Below are 22,379 nucleotides of genomic sequence, written 5' to 3' on the forward strand. Positions count from 1 at the left end.
CATGTCAGGCTGGTAAGAGGTTAAACCCATCTCTTTTGTTGGTGATCAATCTTGCGATTTAGCCGATTAAATAGGAGGCAGAGGCAGCGCGGTGAGCTTGCTATTTCAGTTCAGACACCTCTCTTTTAAGGCACATACCACACACGAAAATCCTAAACGATCTGTTCCCTTTTCTGTCTTCTTTTACAAAGGCCTACCCGTTGCTCACTGGGTGTTCTTCTCATGCGCCAACTCTCAGCCTGTAGTGAAATGTCGCTGCCAAATTCTACATGCTCCAAATTGAATTTATTATGGGAACCGGGACAGATTCTTAACTGCAGGCAGGCGGATGGACAGTACCGAAATGCATCCTGTCATTTCTCTGGCTCCACAGTTGGGGACATAAACCAGGGAAATAAAACTCTGTTTCCGTATTTTATTCTGCAACATTTAGAGGTATGAACAGTTTTGTAACTTAATGAAACATCTATGCACACTTAACACTGTGTTTTTAAAATGAGCCTGAAACTTTCCAAAACAATTAAGCACTTCAGGAAATGCATCTGAGCACACAGATGTCTTCTATTCACCCATGTATCATTCCAATGAACATCTGTAATGTGGAGACAATGAAATAGAAAATATTGTACAAAAATGTGGAACTGTAAAACCTCAGCAAAGTTTCCCGTGCACAGGAGAAAAAAACCTACGGCATCCCTCACCAACAACACCAGGCTGGTGACCTACGCATTGCTTTTGCAAACGGATATGCAGATGATTGGAGGTCTGGTGGTGAAAACTAATCAGCTGTCTGTTTTACAGTCTGTGCATAAATAAACGCTTTCAGAATCGGGATGCCTTTTTTCCTAATACAACAGAAAAAAATCATATTCCCTTTTTGTAGGCTGCCTATTCACAACAATCAAGTCTTTATGTTACCTATGGAATGAAATCCTATAAATGCTTGAGAACTAAGCTCACATGGTTTATGCTTTAGGCTGGCAGCTATTTGCAACCTGACCTTGCAAAGTTATGCTACCAATGCAGGCAGGTGCTTTCTAAAGCGTGGCAGGATTGCTGTTGGTGAGAACTTCATTCATTCTGTTTCATTACATTCAATCATCCTGTTCTTCACACAATGACTATCGTATGTAGTACGTACCAGGCACCAAGTTAGATGCAGAGGGTATGATACTGTGCAGGAAACTCACAGTTTCTGTTCTTAATGGTGGCTGATGTTTATTTTAGCAAAGTTTTCCTATGGTATAGCTTTACTGTGATAAAAACATGTTAATATTTAACTTATTTTCTTGAAGAAGGCAGCACAATATAATACAAAACATGTATTGCAATTATAATAGCAGAAATTTTGTCACCATTGTCTTTACTTACAAGACTGAGAACAAATTCTATAACCATGGCTTGCCACTCTCATATACAAGGCAATATGTTACATTTTTAAGATTCAGTTTTCTCATCTGAAAAATGGGCATGATACTACCTGCTTCATATTCTTATTCTGAGGATCCATAAGAATATATAACTGGTTTTTCTTGTTGGCGTGTGGGTGTGTGAGGCAGGGGTCATGGTGCTGAGCTGTATCTTTTCCTGAGCTCTCGAGAGCATGCTGACTTTGTTTGATGAAGTGTTAATTTGAGGACAAGAGGCATGAAAACCAAAATGTACCCACCACAGTGGCTGTTCATTTTTTGTTCTTTGAAAATAAGCTTAATTCTCTAGTTGAGATCCAGAACGTTCAAAAATAATAGTAGCATGGTTGTGGCTGCCTTCTCTTTTTAAATGTGAAAGACAAAGTGAAAAGCCCTGAGCCACTGCATTATTGGCAAGGGAAAGTCCTAGATGAAACACATGGTTAACTGGGCAATTGTTGCATAGTTATGGTTTCCAGGAAATTAAAATAAATATTTACTAACTCACCCAAAATATCCATCTTATACGCAGTGCTCATGGCATAGCTAAAATAGGTTAAGTTGAACTTATCTCTTATCTGGGCCTTTTGTTATTTTGGTATCTCTTTTTATTGAGTTCCTGCTACATGCCAAACCTTCTGTTAGTCATCTAAGAAACTGTGCAATTAGAAGATCCTGGCTTTTATGACGAGAAGACGTGTAGGATAGAAGAAAATTAAAGTCAGCTACCAAATGATGTGATAAACTGTTGTCAGTTACACAGAAGTAATGAAGAACACAAGAGGGGAAGCTAAACAGCCAAAGAAAACTTCTGGGATGTGGTGGCATTCACATAGAGGCTCAAAGCAAGAGAACGGGTATTTGATTTAAGAAAAAAGATCATCCCAGGTCAAGATTCATGAGTGAGTTGCAAATCAAGAAGAGCCCTCAGGAATTAGATTAATCAGCTGGGACCTTATCTTAAGAAAATGGTGAGTTAGAAAAGGCTTTAAGTAGCCCTGATACACCAATCACACAGACCTTTCTAATCTCCCCATTGATTTTCTTGACCCACACGCTTGCTCAGGCAAACCCTTTCCAATGATATCCCCAACATATCTACCTAACTCACCTAACCCAGATCAAAGATTTAGCTGATTCCTAAGCCAAATTGTTACCTCTTCTGAACTCTTAAAATACTTTGACAGTCTCTGGGGCACCTTTCACTTTTATATATAAATTGCAGTGCATACAGAGTTCTGCTTTTAGAATGAAAGCTTCTTGAGAACAATGCTCTTTCTTATTTTCTCAACTTTACCCTCTAATTCTCCGCTTCAGAATTAACCCACTCCTTCACAAATGTGTCCTTACGAATTTTTCTCATCATAAGGACGGCTCTACACTTTCCTTGTTATACAAGTTGCTACCAACACAGCCAAGTATAAAATATTTATTTATTTAATTGTTGCAACAAGCATATGAAAAAATGAGCATGCATTTATTATTATGTCCATGTAAATAAGAAGGGATAAAGCCTAGACTATAAACCAGGCAAGGGAGCTCCCAAATCTGCTCTCTTAATCACCACATAAAACCAGACTGTTCATGAGAGGCAGAGCCAAGATGGCAGAAAAGACAGCCGCTTCCGTCCAGCCCTCTTTACAATAAAGACCTAAAAAAAGTGAAATGAGTATATTTGTGAAAAGGTGGGAGACCTGAGCATCAAAGGCAAGCTTAGACAGTGAACTGAGGGGCAGGCGGAGGAAGAGGCCGTTCAGAAGTAGAGAGGAGTTACCAGACCTGAATTGTGGGGAGCCCTCAGGTACCATTCCCTGAGCAGCAGTGGTGACAGCGGAGGGCTTGTACTAGCGTTCAGCTGCAGTTCCCTCAGAGACAAAAAGCCAACCACACAGCCTATCACACCTCCAGAACCTGAAGAGAACGGTGCTCTCAGCAAAAGCTAACCACTTGCGTATATTTTACCGTGCCACCCGCATACCCAAGCCGACTTCAGCAGCTGAATCCTAGGCCCTGAGTTAGACCCTGGTGAGCACCTAGAGCCATCCTCCCGGCCTTGGGGAAGGAAAAAATTTGCAACTGGGGGGGGGGGGGCGGGGAATATAATTTGCTAGCTCCATTAACTGGGGGAGCTCAGGACAGAAGCGGCTCCTGTCCAAGCGTAAACCATCCGTGCACCTTGAACACCTTTCCCTTCTGCATGGACCTGTGTGGGCCTATTTCAGGAGAATAGGCCCTTGTTGGCAGGCTCCTACACTTTCAGCTGTGCGGTGGAGAGGTGGGTGTTTGATGTTTGGCATTGCTTTGTCTATTAAACAAGGTCCTTACCTACCCACATCAGAGACCTAACGACTGGTAGCTCCACTAAGGTCACCCAGGCACCAGCGACAGGGGTCCAAACATAACTGGTACATCCCAGTCCTTACAACCAAAAACATTGGGTGACCATGGTCCCTCTGCAGAACCCACCCACCAGCATGCTCTAGGGAACAGAGATGCATTTTCCTCAGGGACACTTGGGGGTCGGAACTCAGCCCCCACCATGTTCAGAGCATGACCCCCTGCTGCAATCAGATACAGGTATATATGCCAATCACCCCTGCCACTCTAAGACTGTAGGACAGAGCCTGTACCACACACTTCATATCAGCTACCTAGAAACCTGAGCTGAATTCATACAAGAAAACTGAATGGACTCCTAGACTGATATACATGATAACAGCTCTAGCCAGCTGGACACAGGATGCCAGAGCTCGAAAGGCGAAAATAATCAAGTTAGCTCACTCAAGCAACCCATAGAGGTATACCAAAACAAAACAGACCAAACAGCTACGACACAGTAAGCAAGCATAAACTAATACAATAACTTATAGATGGCTCAGAGACAAGAGTCAATATTAAGTCACATAAAGAAACAGACCATGATCACCTCAACAGGCTCTCAAAACAAAGAATCCATGGATCTTTTAGATAAAACTGCATTCCTGGAAATACCACATGCAGAATACAAAAGTTTAATATACAGAACTCTTCAAGACATCAGGACGGAAATAAGGCAATACGCAGAACAAGCCAAGGAACACACAGATAAAAAAAAAAACTGAAGAAATTAGAAAGATTATTCAGGAACATAATGAAAAGTTTAATAAGCTAGAAAAATCCATACACAGACAGCAATCAGAAATTCAGAAGATTAACAATAAAATTACAGAATTAGATAACTCAGTAGGAAGTCAGAGGAACAGAATTGAGCAAGTAGAAGCTAGAATTTCTGAATTCAAAGATAAATCACTTGGCAGTAGTATATGTGCAGAAAAATCAGATAAAAGAAATTAAAAAAATGAAGAAACCTTAAGAATCATGTGGGACTCTATCAAGAGAAATAACCTATGAGTGATTGGAGTATCAGAACAGGGAGGGATAACAGAAAATACAGAGAAAATTGTTGAAGATTTGTTGGCAGAAAACTTCCCTGATATTGTGAAAGATGAGAAGATATCTATCCAAAATGCTCGTCCAACTCCATATAAGGTAGATCTTGAAAGAAAGTCACCAAGACATATTATAATCAAGCTTGCCAAAACCAAAGATAAAGAGTAAATTGTAAGAGCAACAAGGGATAAACGAAAAGTCACCTACAAAGGAAAGCCAAAAAGAATAAGATTGGACTACTCGGCAGAAACCATGCAGGCAAGAAGGCAATGGGATGACATATTTAAAAAATTGAAGGAAAAAAATTGCCTGCCAAGAATCATATATCCAGCAAAACTGTCTCTTAAATATGAAGGTGAAATTAAGACATTTCCAAATAAACAAAAGTTGAGGGAATTCATAAAAACCAAACCAAAACTACAAGAAATACTAAAGGGAGTTCTTTGGTTAGAAAATCAATAATACCAGGTATCAACCCAAGACTAGAACACTGGGCAGAGCAACCAGAAATGAACCCAGACAGGGAAATCCAAAAAAGCAAAGCAAGATAAAAAAAAAAAAAAAAAAGGCCCAAAGCAGGGTAACAGCAATGTTATTATATAAAAGAAGACAACATTAAAATAATAAAGAGGGACTAAGAAATGTAATCATACACCTTCCATATGGAGGGGAAGATACGGTGATACAAAGAAGTAAAACATAGTTTTAAATTTAGAAAAATAGGGGTAAATAATAAGGTAACCTACAAAGGAGACAAACTATTCTACTCATCAAAATAAAATACAAGAGAAAAATACAGACTCAGCAGAAACAAAATCAACAACAACAAATATCAGGAAAGGACAATATATAAAGAAAATCTCCTCAGCACATAAAGTCAAGTGGGAAAAAGAAACTGTCAACAACACACAAAAAAAGACATCAAAATGATAGCACTAAATTCATACCTATTCATAATTACCTTGAATGTAAATGGACTAAATGCACCAATAAAGAGACCGGCAGAATGGATTAAAAAACAAGATCCATCTATATGCTGCCTACAGGAGAGACACCTTAGACTTAGAGACAAAAACAAACTAAAACTCAAAGGATGGAAAAAAATACATCAAGCAAACAACAATCAAAAAAGAGCAGGAGTGGCAATATTCATTTCTGACAAATAGACTTTAAAGTTAAATGTATCAGAAAGGGTAAGGAAGGACAATATACAATGATTAAAGGGACAATATACCAACAAGATATAACCATATGAAATATTTATGCCCCCTATGACAGGGCTGCAAGATACATAAAACAAACTCTATCAGCATTGAAAACTGAGATAGACTTCAACACACCACTTTTGGTGAAGGACAGGACAGGACAGGACATCCAGAAAGAAGCTCAATAAAGACACAGAAGATCTAAATGCCACAATCAACCAACGACCTCGTAGACATATACAGAACACTCCACCCAACAGCAACCAAGTATACTTTCTTTTCCAGTGTACATGGAACATTCTCTAGAATGGACCACATATTAGGTCACAAAGCAAGCCTTAGCAGATTCCAAAACATTGAAATATTACAAAGCATCTTCTCTGTCCATAAGGCCATAAAAGTGGAAATCAATAACAGAAAAAGCAGAGAAAAGAAATCAAACACTTGGAAACTGAACAAAACCCTGCTGAAAAAAGACTGGATTATAGAAGACATTAAGGATGGAATAAAGAAATTCAGAGACTCCAATGAGAATGAAAACACTTCGTATCAGAACCTTTGGGACACAGCAAAAGCAGTGCTCAGAGGCCAATTTATATCAATAAATGTACACTTTGAAAAAGAAAGGGCCAAAACCAAAGAATTATCCCTACAACTTGAACAAATAGAAAGAGAGCAAGAAAAGAAACCCACAGGCACCAGAAGAAAAAAAATAATAAAAATTAGAGCTGAGCTAAATGAAGTAGAAAACAGAAAAACAATTGAAAGAATTAAGATGACCAAAAGCCGGTTTTTTGAAAAAATCAACAAAATTGATAAACCACTGGCCAAACTGACAAAAGAAAAACAGGAGAGGAAGAAAATGACCCGAATAAGAAATGAGAGGGGCAATATTACAACAGACCCAACTGAAATTAAAAGAATCATATCAGATTTTATCAGATGACTATGAAAAACGATACTCAAACAAATGTGAAAATCTAGAAGATATGGATGAATTCCTAGAAACACACTACCTACCTAAACTAACACAACAAGAGGTAGAACAACTAAATAGACCCATAACAAAAGAAGAGATTGAAAAGGTAATCAAAAAACTCCCAGCAAAAAAAAAAGCCCTGGTCCAGAGGGCTTCACTGCAGAGCTCTACCAAACTTTCAGAGAATAGTTAACACCACTACTACTAAAGGTACTTCAGAGCATAGAAAAGGACAGAATACTACCAAACTCATTCTATGAAGCCACCATATCGCTGATACCAAAACCAGATGAAAACACCACAGGAAAAGAAAAGTATAGACCTACATCCCTCATGAATGTAGATGCAAGAATCTTCAACAAAATTCTAGCCAATAGAATTCAACAACATATCAAAAAAATAATTCACCATGACCAAGCGGGATTCATACCAGGTATGCAGGGATGGTTCAACTTAGAAAAACAATTAATGTAATCTACCACATAAATAAAACAAAAGACAAGAATCACATGATTTTACCAATTGATGCAGAAAAAGGCATTTGACAAAGTTCAACACTCATTCATGATAAAAACTCTCAGCAAAATAGGAATAGAAGGAAAATTTCTCAACATAATAAAGGACATTTATACAAAGCCAACAGCCAACATCACCCTAATTGGAGAGAGCCTGAAAACATTCCCACTGTGATCGGGAACCAGACAAGGATGCCCTTTATCACTGCTCTTATTCAACATTGTGCTGGAAGTCCTAGCCAGAACAATTAGTCTAGACAAAGAAATAAAGGGCATCCAGATTGGCAAGGAAGAAGTAGAAGTATTTCTATTTGTGGATGACATAATCTTATACACAGAAAACCCTAAGGAATCCTCCAGAAAACTACTGAAACTAATAGAAGAGTTCAGCAGAGTATCGGGATACAAAATAAACATACAAAAATCAGTTGGAGTCCTCTACACCAACAAAAAGAACATCGAAGAGGAAATCACCAAATCAATGCCATTTACAGTAGCCCCCAAGAAGATAAAATACTTAGGAATAAATCTTACCAGAGATGTAAAAGACTTATAAAAAGAAAACTACACTACACTTCTGCAAGAAACCAAAAGAGGCTTACATAAATGGAAGAACATACCTCGCTTGTGGATAGGAAGACTTAACATAATAAAAATGTCTATTCTTCCAAAAGTGATCTATACATTTAACGCAATTCTGATCCAAATCCCAAAGACATTCTTTAATGAGATGGTGAAACAAATCACCAATTTCATGCAGAAGGGAAGAGGCCCTGGATAAATAAGGCATTACTGAAAAAGAAGAACAAAGTGGGAGACCTTACTTTACCCGATTTTAGAACCTATTATACCACTACAGTAGTCAAAACAGCCTGGTACTGGTACAACAAGAGATACATGGACCAATGGACCAGAATTGAGAATCCAGACATAAATCCATCCACATATGAGCAGTTGATATTTGACAAAGGCCTCAAAACAGTTAAATGGGGAAAAGACAGTCTTTTTAACAAATGGTGCTGACATAACTGGATATCCATCTGCAAAAAAATGAAACAAGACCCATACCTTACTCCATACACAAAAACTAACTCAAGATGGATCAAAGACCTAAATATAAAATCTAAAATGATAAAGATCATGGGAGAAAAAAATAGGGACAACATTAGGAGCCCTAATACATGGCATAAACAGTAAGTATACAAAACATTATTAAGTATGTAGAAGAAAAACTAGGTAACTGGGAGCTCCTAAAAATCAAACACCTGAGCTCATCCAAAGACTTCACCAAAACAGTAAAAAGATTACCTACAGACTGGGAAACAGTTTTTAGTTATGACATTTCCTATCAGCACCTGATCTCTAAAATCTATATTATACTGCAAAAACTCAACTGCAAAAAGACAACCCAATTGAAAAATGGGCAAAATATATGAACAGACACTTCACTAAAGAAGACATTCAGGTAGCTAACAAAAGCATGAGGAAATGGTCATGATCATTAGCCATTAGAGAAATGCAAATCAAAACTACAATGAGATTCTATCTCACTCCAACAAGGCTGGCATTAATCCGAAAAACAGAACAGTAAATGTTGGAGAGGCTGTGGAGAGATTGGAACACTTACACACTGCTGGTGGGAATGTAAAATGGTACAACCACTTTGGAAATCTATTTGGTGCTTCCTTTAAAAGCTAGAAATAGAGCTACCATACGATCCAGCAATCCCACTCCTTGGAATATATCCTAGAGAAACAAGAGCCTTGACACAAACAGATATATGCACACCCATGTTTACTGAAGCACTGTTTACAATAGTAAAAAGATGGAAGCAACCAAGGTGCCCATCAATGGATGAATGGATAAATAAATTATGGTATATTCACACAGTAGAATACTATGCATCAATAAAGAACAGTGAGGAGTCTGTGAAACATTTCATAACATGGAGGAAACTGGAACGCATTATGCTGAGTGAAATTAGTTGCAAAAGGACAAATATTGTATAAGACCACTATTATAAGAACTTGAGAAATAGTTTAAACTGAGAAGAAAACATTCTTTTGTGTTTACGAGAGGGGGGATGGGGGGATGGAGGGTGGGAGAGGGGCATTCACTAATTAGATAGTAGATAGGAACTACTTTGGGTGAAGAGAAAGACAGCACACAATACAGGGGAAGTCAGCACAATTGGACTAAACCAAAAGCAAAGAAGTTTCCTGAATAAACTGAATGCTTCGAAGGCCAGCATAGCAGGGGCAGGGGTGGGTGACCATGGTTTCAGGGGACATCTAAGTCAATTAGCATAATAAAATCTATTAAGAAAACATTCTGCATCCCACTTTGAAGAGTGGTGTCTGGGGTCTTAAACACTAGCAAGCAGCCATCTAAGATGCATCAATTGGTCTCAACCCACCTGGATCAAAGGAGAATGCAGAACACCAAGGACACAAGGTGATTACGAGCCCAAGAGACAGAAAGGGCTACATGAACCAGAGACTACATCTTCCTGAGACCAGAAGAACTAGATGGTGCCCAGCTACAACCCATGACTGCCCTGACAGGGAACACAACAGAGAACCCCTGAGGTAGCAGGAGAGCAGTGAGATGCAGACCCCAAATTCTCATAAAAAGACCAGACTTAATGGTCTGACTGAGACTAGAAGGACCCCGGTGGTCATGGCCCCCAGAACTTCTGTTGGCCCAGGACAGGAACCATTCCTGAAGCCAACTCTTCAGACATGGATTGGACTGGACAATGGGTTGGAGAGGGATGCTGGTGAGGAGCAAGCTTCTTGGATCAGGTGGACACTTGAGACTATGTTGGCGTCTCCTTCCTGGAGGGGAGATGAGAGGGTGGAGGGAGTTAGAAGCTGGTGAAATGGACAGGAAAAAAGAGAGAGTGGAGGGAGAGAGCAGGGTGTCTCATTAGGGGGAGAGTAATTGGGAGTTTGTAGCAAGGTGTATATGGCTTTTTGTGTGAGAGACTGACTTGATTTGTAAACTTTCACTTAGAGCACAATAAAAAATATTTTTTAAAAAACAGACCGTTCATGAATTTTACATAGTCAAGTGCAGAGAATGAGACCTAATATTTTACTTTTCCTGTATAGCAACTTAGAAAGTGAGTTGCATATAAGTAACTGGTGAATGAGTAAACAAATGCGTGAACAGCTATTTTCTATAGGAAGACTGATTCAGATATTAATGCAGCAAGTAGTTTCCTTGATTTTTTAAATTGTGTATTAATTCTATGGCTTTGTTTTATTTTTATGTTTTCAGTCTATTAAAAAAAATTTTTTTTTTCAGTCTCTTAGAGAAGATATATTAGAGATTTTTCTCCTACTCTTATGAGGGTAGCCAGGATCTTGTTTTCCGAAACATGAGCCTACTTTTGAGCTCTAAACATAAACTAGTGTGTTAGGAACTCTCACTGAAGCTGATGAAAATTTCCTGTAGAAGAGCTGAAGGTCTGAAGACTTTATTTCAAAAGCCTTCGAAGGTGGAAAGTGTCATTACCCAGGATGAGTTTCAGGGACTAAGTAAATTGGCAAAGATGGCAGGGTCCATAGGTAACAGGCTAGAGTCTGTTGGGCTTCACAACCCTATATCAGGAATGGCTGCAGCCATGTCCATGATGGGTAAGAACCCAGGTCTGAAAACTGGGAATTGAGCACAGGTTTATCATGGATGGAGTAAGTACAAAGCCACCTTCCATGGAGTTCGGTAAGCATTGGACTGATACAGAACTGGACCAGGAGATTCCATTACAGCAGGCAATGGCTACACCATGTAATAGTAAAAGACAGTGGCAGTGGCCATAGATGGGTAGGTGAGAGGCTAGACTCTACTTCCCTGCTAGGAGAGCAGATGTCAAATAGAATTTTCTATGCCCAAACTAAATCCTCTATATTCCTACGATCCATGAGAGTAAAGGAATAAGGAATAAGGAATCCTACAAGGAGCCGTGGTGGCACAACACTTGAGTGCTTGGCTGTTACCCAAAAGGTTGGTGGTTAGAACTTACTCAATGGCTCCGCGGGAGAAAGATCTCCTGATCTTCTCCCATAAAGATTACTACCATGAAAACCCTATGGGGTTTGTAGGATTAAGGTCATAGTTTCATGGAACATCTCAGTTAAATGGCCTAATAATAGGTTTAGTGCTTCTGTTCTACCTCCTAGTTCGTTGCATAGTGCCTGGGATCTTAAAAGCTTGCAAGCTGCCATCCAAGGCACAACAACTGGTCTCTATTCACCTGGAGCAGCAAAGGAAGAAGGAGAGTCAGGAATAAGAAGAGGATATGGAATGTGTGGCTAATTGCCTCCATGAACAACTGCCTCCTCTGCCATGAGATCAGGACTGGATGGTGCCCATCTACTATTAAAACCCCACCCACTGCCATCGAGTCGATTCTGACTCATAGCGACCCTATAGGACAGAGTAGAACTGCCCCGTAGAGTTTCTATTTTTTTTTTTTTGGCATTGCAGGCATCTTTATTGTACACCTGTTAGGCCATGAATTCATAGGGAATAGGTTCCAGCAGCTCAGGCTCCTTTCCATAGGTTCTCACAAAGTGTGCTTCTCGGGGTGGAGCAGGCTGGTGCTTCAGTCGAACCCAGGTACCTTTCTCTTTGGCTTCCTTCTTTTTCTGATCATTTTCCTTCACGCGTTTCAAGAAGCTGTCTAGCCTCTTAGAGTGCTGAATGTGCTCAACACGCACGTTAATTCTCTTAGCAAGAATCTTGCCCTTGTTTGTTCACAATAATGCCAACAGCATGCTGGGTAACATTGTAGACTCTCCCAGTTTTGCCATGGTAACATTTGTGGGGCATTCCTTTTTGAACAGTGCCCGTTCCCTTGATGTCTACAATATCACCCTTCTTGTAGATTCGCATATATGTGGCCAAAGGAACAACGCCATGTTTTCTAAAAGGCCTAGAGAACATATAGTGGGTGCCTCTTCTCTTTCCCTTTGTGTTCATCATTTTGGCGAATTACTGCAAGATGGCGGTTCTGGCCGAAAGCTAGAGTTTCTATTACTGAACATTTTTATCAAAGATTCCATAGAAGAATCCTGATTAAAAGGGGGAAAATGCAGAAAAGAATTTCAAATCATCATGGACTACAGACTTCTGGGACCCATGAAGGTTGGATGAATTCCTAAAGCTATTGCCCCGAGATCATCTTTAAACTTAAACTAAAAAAAATCCCCTGAAGTCTTCTTAAAACCAAATAGCTTCGATTAACTTGTAAAAACTATCTGTCTTGAGTGTTATGCTCTTTTAAGAACTATATATATGGGACCAAATTGGTAACAGCAACTCAAAGGATTAGATAAGGATCTTAGGGGGCAGTGATTTTATGTTAACAGAGGAGGAACAACTCAGAAAAGGAGGATGAGAATGGTTGCACAACTCAATGTCACTATATGGTACATGTAGAAACTGTTGAATTGGTATGTTTTATTGTTTATATTCTCAACAACAACAATGAAATAAATATATTTTTAAAATGGTTTCATAAAAACCCTATGGGGCAGTTATACTCTGTTACATGGGGTCACTCTGAGTCAGAGTCAACTAGATGGCACCCGACAGTAACAAGTCAGTCTTGCTAGTATGGTCTTGAGTATATTCTACTTAAACTGGAGAAAATTAAAAAAGGTAATGTTTCTTGAATCTGAACCACTTCTTGCCAAATGCTCCACCAATATTAATAGAATAGCTTCTTAATCCCTACAAAAAACAAGCTAGTAAACAAACAAACAAACAAACAAACAGTATAACCATAACTTCCAGGGCTAACCCAGGTAATAATTTAAGAAGATGGTATTTAAGTCTAGCTCCATCTGATCCAAAGTCAACACATCTTCTCTACCATTAAAATAAAAAAAAAAAAAGGAAAGAAGGCACAGTATTTGTGTTCTGGTATAAGTATATTTAAATTAAATTTTGCTTCTTATTACAGGAGTAGCACAGTGGTTAAGAGCTACAGCAGCTCACCAAAGGTTTGGCAGTTCAAATTCACTGGCTGCTCCTTGGACACATTACAGGCAGTTCTACTCTGTTCTATGTGGTCACTATGAGTCAGAATCGACTCCATGGCAACAGGTTTGGTTTTGTTTTTGTTTTTTTTAAAGGAGTATGGACTCTACCGTGGAAGGTCTAGAGAGAAATCACCTGGTCCTAATTCTAAGTTCTAGTTGGTACAGGACGTGTGATGCCATTAATTATCTCCTTGCTACTGTCTAAGGTCTTTTATTGTCCCTTATTTAATTTTATACTAAAAAAAAACTCTATAAAGCAGAAAGCATTGTTTTCATTTTTAGATGGAAGAATAGGCTCAAAGAAACTAAATAAAATTACTAAATCACATAGTCAGTAGACGGCAGAGACAGTATTTTAACCCTTTTTTTTTCTCATATCCAGAGAGTTTGACTCTAAAATACACACATAAATAGTCAAGGTCACCCATACGTCTGAAACCCAACAATAGAGCAAAGAACATCACACATATCTAATCCCTACAAATAACAAATACGGTGAGGGTTTTCATCAGAAAACTAGCCTTGGCAAAGAGATATCACCCAAAGAAAATGAACTATTGGATTTGAAATCAAGTTGATCCAAGTCTATTCCTAACCCCGTACTCAGCCTCTCTAGTGCTATCAGTTCACTCATAGATGCATGTGTACTCATTTAAGATCCTGTTTTATTTCCCTCAGGTCATCTAAAAACAGGTGTGAGAGGAAAAGGAAGTTTACAGTTGCATATGAAGAAGCTAAGTGTCATATTAAACAGGCAGAGTATGGCATAGAAATAAAAATAGTGGAAGATGAGAGTGAGATCATGACATCTGCGTGCCTAGAGATAATTAGAAAAAAACACATTGGAAACTCCTTAACTAAAATCTTGGCAAAAATAAAATAACATATAAAAGGTTAGGCATTGGGTTTACCAAAAAACGATTAACGATCAAGCAACATCGTGAATGCTTTTCAAACTGGAAAGACGGAAAGAGTAAAGTGAAAGAATGAAGTGACAGGCTGATTATGTTTTTAGCCCTGAAGACGTATGGGTGAATCTGAAATGGTCCCTGCTTTTAAGTAGTTCCACTTAACATTAGCAGGAAAACTGAATTAATATTTCATCTCTTCATCTTGTTCTTTGGATTCTTCTTTGTTTTGATCCTTCTTTCTCTCCCTTCCTTAGTCCTTTCTTCTCATTCTGTAAGTGGTAATTGCTGTATGCCATCAAACTGTACTTGGTTCTGGGGGATCAAAAGGGAGTATGGGTCCTTCCTGGCCCATCGGGAGCTCACAGCCCAACAGGGAGAAAGATGTGGGAAAAAAATCAGCATATAAGCTATAACTAGGTGTATTCAGGTAGTGGTGGGTTTGCAGAAGAGATTGACTCCAAGTACTGCTGCTGCGGAAGGGTGGAAGGCAGGTTAGGGAGGTGTGAATGAAGTCTTATTGATGAAATGGCGTGGTTAATACCTCAACTTCAATGGTAGTGTTCCATTCCAGAATACTGACTTCCTTGCTAGAAAAAATGAACCCCATTTGCGTGTTCACATGCTATTTGCACCACCACTCTCTTAATTTTGATCACATTGAAGTAAGACTTCTTCCCAAATAGTGTTTTATTTGGGGAAAAAAACTCCAAGTGTACAAATATACTTGTACTAACATTTGAAAATACCAATATTTTCTTAGATTTCCTTAAATTTTACTTGAGATGGCCTGCTGGGAAATAGTAGCTGTGCTATGTACTTACAAAAGGTAAAAGCAAAGATGATCAAAATTGAAAGACACACAGAGAATTTGGGGAAACATCAAAGAACAGCCTGACTTTGTTTTAAAAAAAAAAAAAAACTGAAATGTTAAAGTGCCCCGCTCAGTTCACATACATAATACTTTTTTTCAATTCTTCCTGATTATTGTATTTAAGACTCTTTGTTGAAAGAGGGCAAAAAAGACTATATATTGTCCAACAGTTGTGCATTTCCAACTATATTTTACAACATCTACAATTTTTTTTTCTCTTAACATTTGTGTTTACCCTTTAGGCTAATTTGTAGTTGACCCCAGTAATACAGCCCTTTTAACCAACATTTTGTGACAATCATTGATTTAGCAGTCTTGCAGTGCCTTAAAAACCAGTGCATCCAGAAGAAGGGACTGGTAGGACTTTATAATATCCCATCTCGTTTTTATCACAAATTTCCAATTTACCAAGTTCCTGTCTCATTATTTATACGAGACAGGGCATGTTGATGAGATACACAACCAGTTCTGTCCCTTTTGGCAATCCATCTAGAACTGAAGCACAATTAATATCTTTACAGCTGTCCTCCAGGCAGAAAGAAAAATGTGGCAGCAAGTATTCTGTACATGTCTGAGTGTAAATGTGCGAAATGAGGGGCGCTGGGATATATCTTAAAAACAGTGGAATTTGGGCTTTTCTTTAATTTCTCCAGAGAACTATTTTCAAAACAGTATTTCATACAGGAAATGAAACTACCTTTAGTAGCTCTCCAGATTTCTCAAGGAAATAATTAGGAATCAGGATGATCATTAAATACAAACCACATATGGTCATTGTTCAAAGGGGAAATCCCATAAAATTCCAGAAAGCGCCATATCATTTTGCCTCCATTTTTTTTTTTTAATCCATTGTCAATAGTCTGTTTTACTTTCACATGTTAGCTTTTTCTTTAATTAGATACTGAAAATTATGATCAAGTATGTTCCCGGCCCACATAGTTACTTGATATAATTATCTCTTTAGGCTTCACATAAACCCTAAAAATTAAATTTATATCAATTTAAGGTTCCTAAAAAAAGGTAGACTCAAATGGGGTGCTTAATACATGTTTAGTTTTTAATCCATTCATCTACTTAATTACAGATATGTTTTCTACATGGGTATTTGTACCATAATTGTAACAGAAGGTGCCTCAGGAAAGTAAATATATATAAAACCATTAACCAGTAACCAGTTGCCTTGATTCTGACTCATGGCAACTCTATGTGTGTCAGAGCAAAACTGTGCTCTATGGAGTTTTCAATGGCTGATTTTTGGAAGTAGACTGCCAGGTTTTTCTTCCCAAGCACCTCTGGGTGGACTTGAACCTGCAACCTTTCAGATAGCAGCTGAGCACATTAACTGTTTGTACCACCCAGGGATTCATATATACAATCTCAAAACATTTGATTTAGTAATTCCAACTTTTAGAAGTTATCCTAAATAATGGACCCATATAGGGGCATCTACGATAGACCAATTAAATATTTATTTAAGAAGCATTTAGAATAGCTCTCTGGAAATAGCTATAATAATAGCAAGTAACATAGTTTTAAAAAATAGCTGGAGATAAAATGAGATGCACAAAACTAAAACAACCAAAGAAAAATAAGAGGAAATATTGACTAAAAACAAAACTAAAATGTTTAGGCCCAGGTCCCAACAACAAACAGTTAAAAAAAACCGTGTACTTAATCATTTGGCTATATAGCTCCTATATGACTAGCAGAAACACAAATCAGCAGCTACTTGGGAATGAGTCTGAAAACACTGGCTGGACATATTTTGAAACCATTAAACAAAGCACAATTATGTCAGAAAACAAATGTGTCCGGTTTGAAAAGAACCCTAAAAAAAAAAAAGTTACTGCCGAGTTAATTCTGACTCACAGCAACCCCATGTGTTTCAGGCTTTCATGGCTGGACCTTTTGGAAGCAGCTCGCCAAGTCTTCCTTCAGAGGTGACCCTGGGTGGATTTGAGCCACAAACTTTTCGTTTAATAGACAAGCGCTCAAATGTTTGCACCACCCAGTGCTCCCCACTGGGTACATGATTCCTCCACCTAGGCCAGAATCCCCTGACAATCTGTGTTTAAAAGACAGGTCCCTAGGTCCTACCCCATAGAAATGGATTCAAATTCTGAGAGGGGGGAACAGAGACTGGACTCCTGAACAAGGCCCTCTATGATTTTGAAACACATCAAGCTCCTGACAATTTTCTCCTGATGGGGTAAAATGCCTTTTGTGAGTTAGGAAGAGCAAGGGGTGCTTACATCCTTTAAAAAGTTATATGTTATTTCAAGTTTTTAATTACAAAAGTAATACATACTCACTGTGGGAAATACACTTCTTTTAGGAGGCAACTCAAAGAGACACCTGAGAAGACACAGAAGCGAGAAGACTGGGCTTTTAGGATGGTGCAAAGAAGTGTTAAGAAGTTAATTAGCACCTGCATTCTAAAGAGCAGTCAAGTACAATTTAGGACAGATGGGGGGTCAAACACTGTGAAAAGCACGAGGGGAGCCTGGAAGATTTGAAAAAGATAACAGCTTAAGCTTCACTTTCGTTAAGTATTTAAACATGTCTTTGTAATTTTTCTGTGGTACTCAGGTATTTGGATTCTTCTATTTTCTCTCTAATTAGGGCATGTTGTGTGTGAATATGAGTATTTTTACTAAATAGGAATATATGATGAATACAGTTGCTAATATTAAATAATTAATGAAAGATTAGCTATTTAGGGAGTACCATAGACTCCAACTGTTCATTTGCTTAAATAAGCCTGAGAAAGACTAGACTTTCACCCCATTTTTTATTCCTTGGCCTATCACTCCAGGCTGCCATTGTCCCTGAGAGTAATAAAACACCTCCAAAGCAGTGCTCTCTGAATTGGGATCCACACAGAACTTAACAAAGAAGCAGGCCACGAGCTTGTTCCATGTGAAGATTCCAGGTCCCACAGACAGAGATTTAACATAGGATGACATGCATAAATATGTCTGTCGTTATTGTTAGGTGGCATTGGGTTGATTTTGACACATAGCAACCCTATGTGACAGAGTAGAACTGCCCCATAAGGTTTCTAGGCTGTAATCTTTACAGGAACAAATTGCCAGGTCTTTCTCCCATGGAGCTGCTGGGCGGGTTCAGACTGCTAACCTTTCTGTTAGCAGCCAAGTGCTTAACCATCGTGCCATCAGGGCTCCTTTATGAACATGTCTACTCATTCCAATGAAATAAGTGTGAGGTACAAGTTAAGCTCTCAGTACATTTACTGTATTTGGTAAATATTCTCAAATATCATCACTAAACAAATCAATATGACAGTCCCGATTTAGAATTATATCTCAATTTAATCTCCACCTCAACTCAGTGAGATGGTTCTATCATTGTTTCTATTTTCCTTATTTGGCAACTAGATGCAGAGAGGTTAAAACATAGAAGAAAAAGAAATCTTGACTAAAACCATGCAGACTGTTGAGTCACTATTCTTGGCCGACCCAGTGCTAGAACCTGGGGATTCAAGAGTAGGCAAGTAAACATGGCACCTGCCTTTGTGGAGTCCGTGATCTTAGAGTCTTTTGATGCAAATGTTTGAAAAGCTCTAGCAAAGTGTGTACTCATACATGGTGCCTGCCTTTATAGGTTGAAGCAGACAATTAAAAACCTGGAGCAATTCTGAAGTCTTGTGTCTTTCTCAGAATATGTCATGCAATTTCTCCATTTGGTCAATGTTTATTTTTTTTAACATAAAATATTGTTAAAATATTCTGGTGACACCTCAGAAGCACACAACACAGCTCTTTTATGCTGTTTTTGTTGTTGTTTGGGATTTCTCTTCATTTTTTGTTGTTATTATTTTTGAGAATCTCCTGGAACACTACCATGGACTCCAAGTATAGAAATAGAGGATTATAGTCACATACCAAGTCGTAGTTCTCAGTAGGGTCCCTAGATCAACTCATCAGACATGCAAATTCATGAGCTCCAACCCAGACCTACTAAATAGTAAACTGGGGGTGTGATCTTTAGGGTTGTGTGTCAACTTGGCTGGGCCATGATTCTCAGTGGTTTGGCAGTCATGATGTAGTTTGGCAGTCATACAATGATGTGATCACCTCCATGATGAGATTTGATACAATGTGATCACCTATATGATGGGATCTGCTGTGAGTAGCCAATGAGTTGAAAAGGAGTTTCCTTGGGGGTGTGGCCTGCATCCAATATAGGTGTACTTTCTGGCAAGTCTCACGGGCCTTTGCCCTCTCTGGATCCTGCAGCTGGCTCCTGTTCATCTGACCTCCCGTGCTTGGGACCTGAGCTAGCAGCTTACCTGCCATCTTGCCTACCCATCTTAGGATTCACTGGTCAGGGTCCTGTTGCCTAACCTGCTGATTTTGGATTCGCCAGCCCCTGAGGCTACATGAATCAAGAGAAGTCTCTAGCCTTCCCAAGGACTTGGGACGTTCCAGCCTGTACAACCGCATGCGCCATTTCCTTGATATAAATCTCTCTCCATATATTTATACCTTTTATTAGTTTTGCTTCTCTAGAGAACCCAGCCTAAGACAGAGGGTAACCAAACAAGTTGCTGTCTAGAATATTCTGACTCATGGCAACTCCATGTATGCAGAATAGAACTGTGCTCCATAGAGTTTTCATGGCTGTGACCTTTTGGAAGCAGATGGCCAGGTCTTTCTTCCAAGGGGCTTCTGGGTGGGTTCAAACTGCCAACCTTTTGGCTGGTAGCTGAGGACTTAACAAAACTTCGAGGGTAGAACTCAAAAATCTGTATTTTAACCAGTCCCCTGGTAGATTATGGTACATGCTTATGTTTGAGAATCAATGTACTAAAAGAAAAGCAACAGTACCAGATTAGTGCTGGTATCTATGACCTAAAAAAGCCACTAATGTGAAGTGTTATGTAATGCTTTAGCTTCTTTTTATAACTTTACAACCTTTGAGTAAGGTAAGACAGTTACAAAATTTCTAATTTTATAGATAAATAGATTGAATAAGTTTCTTATACTCTTTATGTTCCAAGGCCATACAGAGAGTGTTGATGCTGAGGATATCGGACATACATCTAAGTATGTTTTTTTTTAGTCTTTTAATACTTATTTTATTTTCAGTTTAGTGTCAGTAAGAACATAACTTAGAAATTTTTCTGTTTTCACCTGATGTTTTCTAGTAATTATGGTAGCTTACCACCAAGCTGTAGGGTGTCATGATCAGTTAACTAGTCCTTTAAGGATGGTAAACTAATATACAATGCAATACAGTTTTCATGATAATTTTATCTTTTCCCCAAAATGAAGCATTTTGTAATACATCTAAGCATAGTTGTTAAAATTATATACTTTGTGCTAGTTTGAACAAGGTATAATAGCATAAATTTCTAGACACACAATTTTACAAATCCCTTAAGAGTTGACAATTGCTGTTTTCCCTAGCCCCATATTAGATAAGAATATATCATGTTTGTTTTTTTTTTTGCATTAACTTCTGCTGTCCATTCATTATACAAAGCACCCACGATTGAAGGCTTTGGACTGACTGATACCAAGAAGCCTGGTCTTTTTTTTTATGTGACAATTTTCAAATAAACCTTGGAAACTAGATCTAAGTATGTTTTAAGCCATTGTCTGGGAAATGGCCTCTTCTTACTAGGGGTTAGCTCATTTCTGTCTGTATTCCTGTTCAAGGAACAAAAGAAGAAACAAGAGTCATGAGATGTTGACTGCAAAAAGAAATCCTCATATATACGCATTCTTATAGTAAAGACATTTTCTTTTCTCTTCATTAAATAACTATTTACGGTACAACCACCAAAATCAAGTTAATCTGAGCTATATGTCTGCCCCCTTATTTCTTATATCCTAGATTTAGTGGAGGGCACGTTTGGTGTAGGGATCAGCATATGTGGGGTTTATGGCTAATAAGGAGTGGAGCAGACAGACTCAAAGCAAGCCCAAACCAACTATAACTCTGAGCCTAATTTACTTATCTACTTTACCCCACTTTACTACATTATCATAGAGAACCAGTGAGGTAAGAAAGATATACAACACTCGTAACACACAACAACCTCATACAACGTTAAGAAATATACCAAGATAACTGCAATGATTATATTTCCACATTAAATGTCATTTTCTTTGCATCATAAGCTCTATGTCTGTCACCACGATAATGTCCCTTTTTACAGAGACCATCACATATATAAAGCTCATTGAAATGAAACACAGTTACTTTAAGCAGTACCATAAAGAAATAGTTTCATCATCTTAGAACAAGACTACCCAATACTATATTTTATTGTTGGAACTGACATATTCATAAAAAAGTAAATGCATAATGTGGAAATTGTAAAAAAAAAAAAAAAGAGGCTGCCTAGGTGTTTTCTGAAACTCAATTCTTTGGAAATTGAGTTGTTTTGAATAGCAGTCCACAATATAAATAATTTCTTATTTCTGTATTTGCCAAGATAATACAAGATTAGTGATCTCTCAAGTTCCTATGGAAACCCTGATGACATAGCGGTTAAGAGCAATGGCTGCTAATCAAAAGGTCGGCAGTTAAAATCCACCAGGTGCTCCTTGGAAACCCTATGAGGCAGTTCTACCCTGTCCTATGTCACTATGAGTCAGAATCAACTCGACAGCACTGGGTTTTTGGGCTTATTTTCATGTTCCTATGAAGACTTTGGAAACCCTGGTGGTGTACTGGTTAAGTGCTATAGCTGCTAACTAAGAGGTCGGCAGTTCAAATCCACCAGGTGCTCCTTGGAAACTCTATGGGGCAGTACTACTCTGTCCTATAGGGTCACTACGAGTTGGAATCAACTTGACGGCAGTGGGTTTGGTTTTGGTTTGGTATGAAGACTTTTGCATTTTCACATATTTCACTATGTGTATGTGTGGTGAGGAGACTAGACAGAAAAGAGAATTCCCTTCAGGATAGAATATATATTCCAGAGTAGAGAAATTGTGAGTCAAAGCAGCTATTTTTGTTGTCGTTCCAGACTCTAC

General features: G+C 38.5%; 1 protein-coding gene and 1 pseudogene across 7 annotated transcripts in view; both read right to left on the minus strand.

The window, feature by feature from the left end:
- Window positions 1-22,379, minus strand: part of CDH8 (cadherin 8) — a 420,824-nt gene that overhangs the window by 215,836 nt on the left and 182,609 nt on the right. The gene's annotated exons all lie outside the window — the stretch shown is intronic.
- On the minus strand, window positions 12,000-12,578 carry LOC126064836 (60S ribosomal protein L21-like; annotated as a pseudogene).

Source organism: Elephas maximus, chromosome 21 (assembly GCF_024166365.1).
Source record: "Elephas maximus indicus isolate mEleMax1 chromosome 21, mEleMax1 primary haplotype, whole genome shotgun sequence".
Lineage (NCBI taxonomy): Eukaryota > Metazoa > Chordata > Mammalia > Proboscidea > Elephantidae > Elephas > Elephas maximus.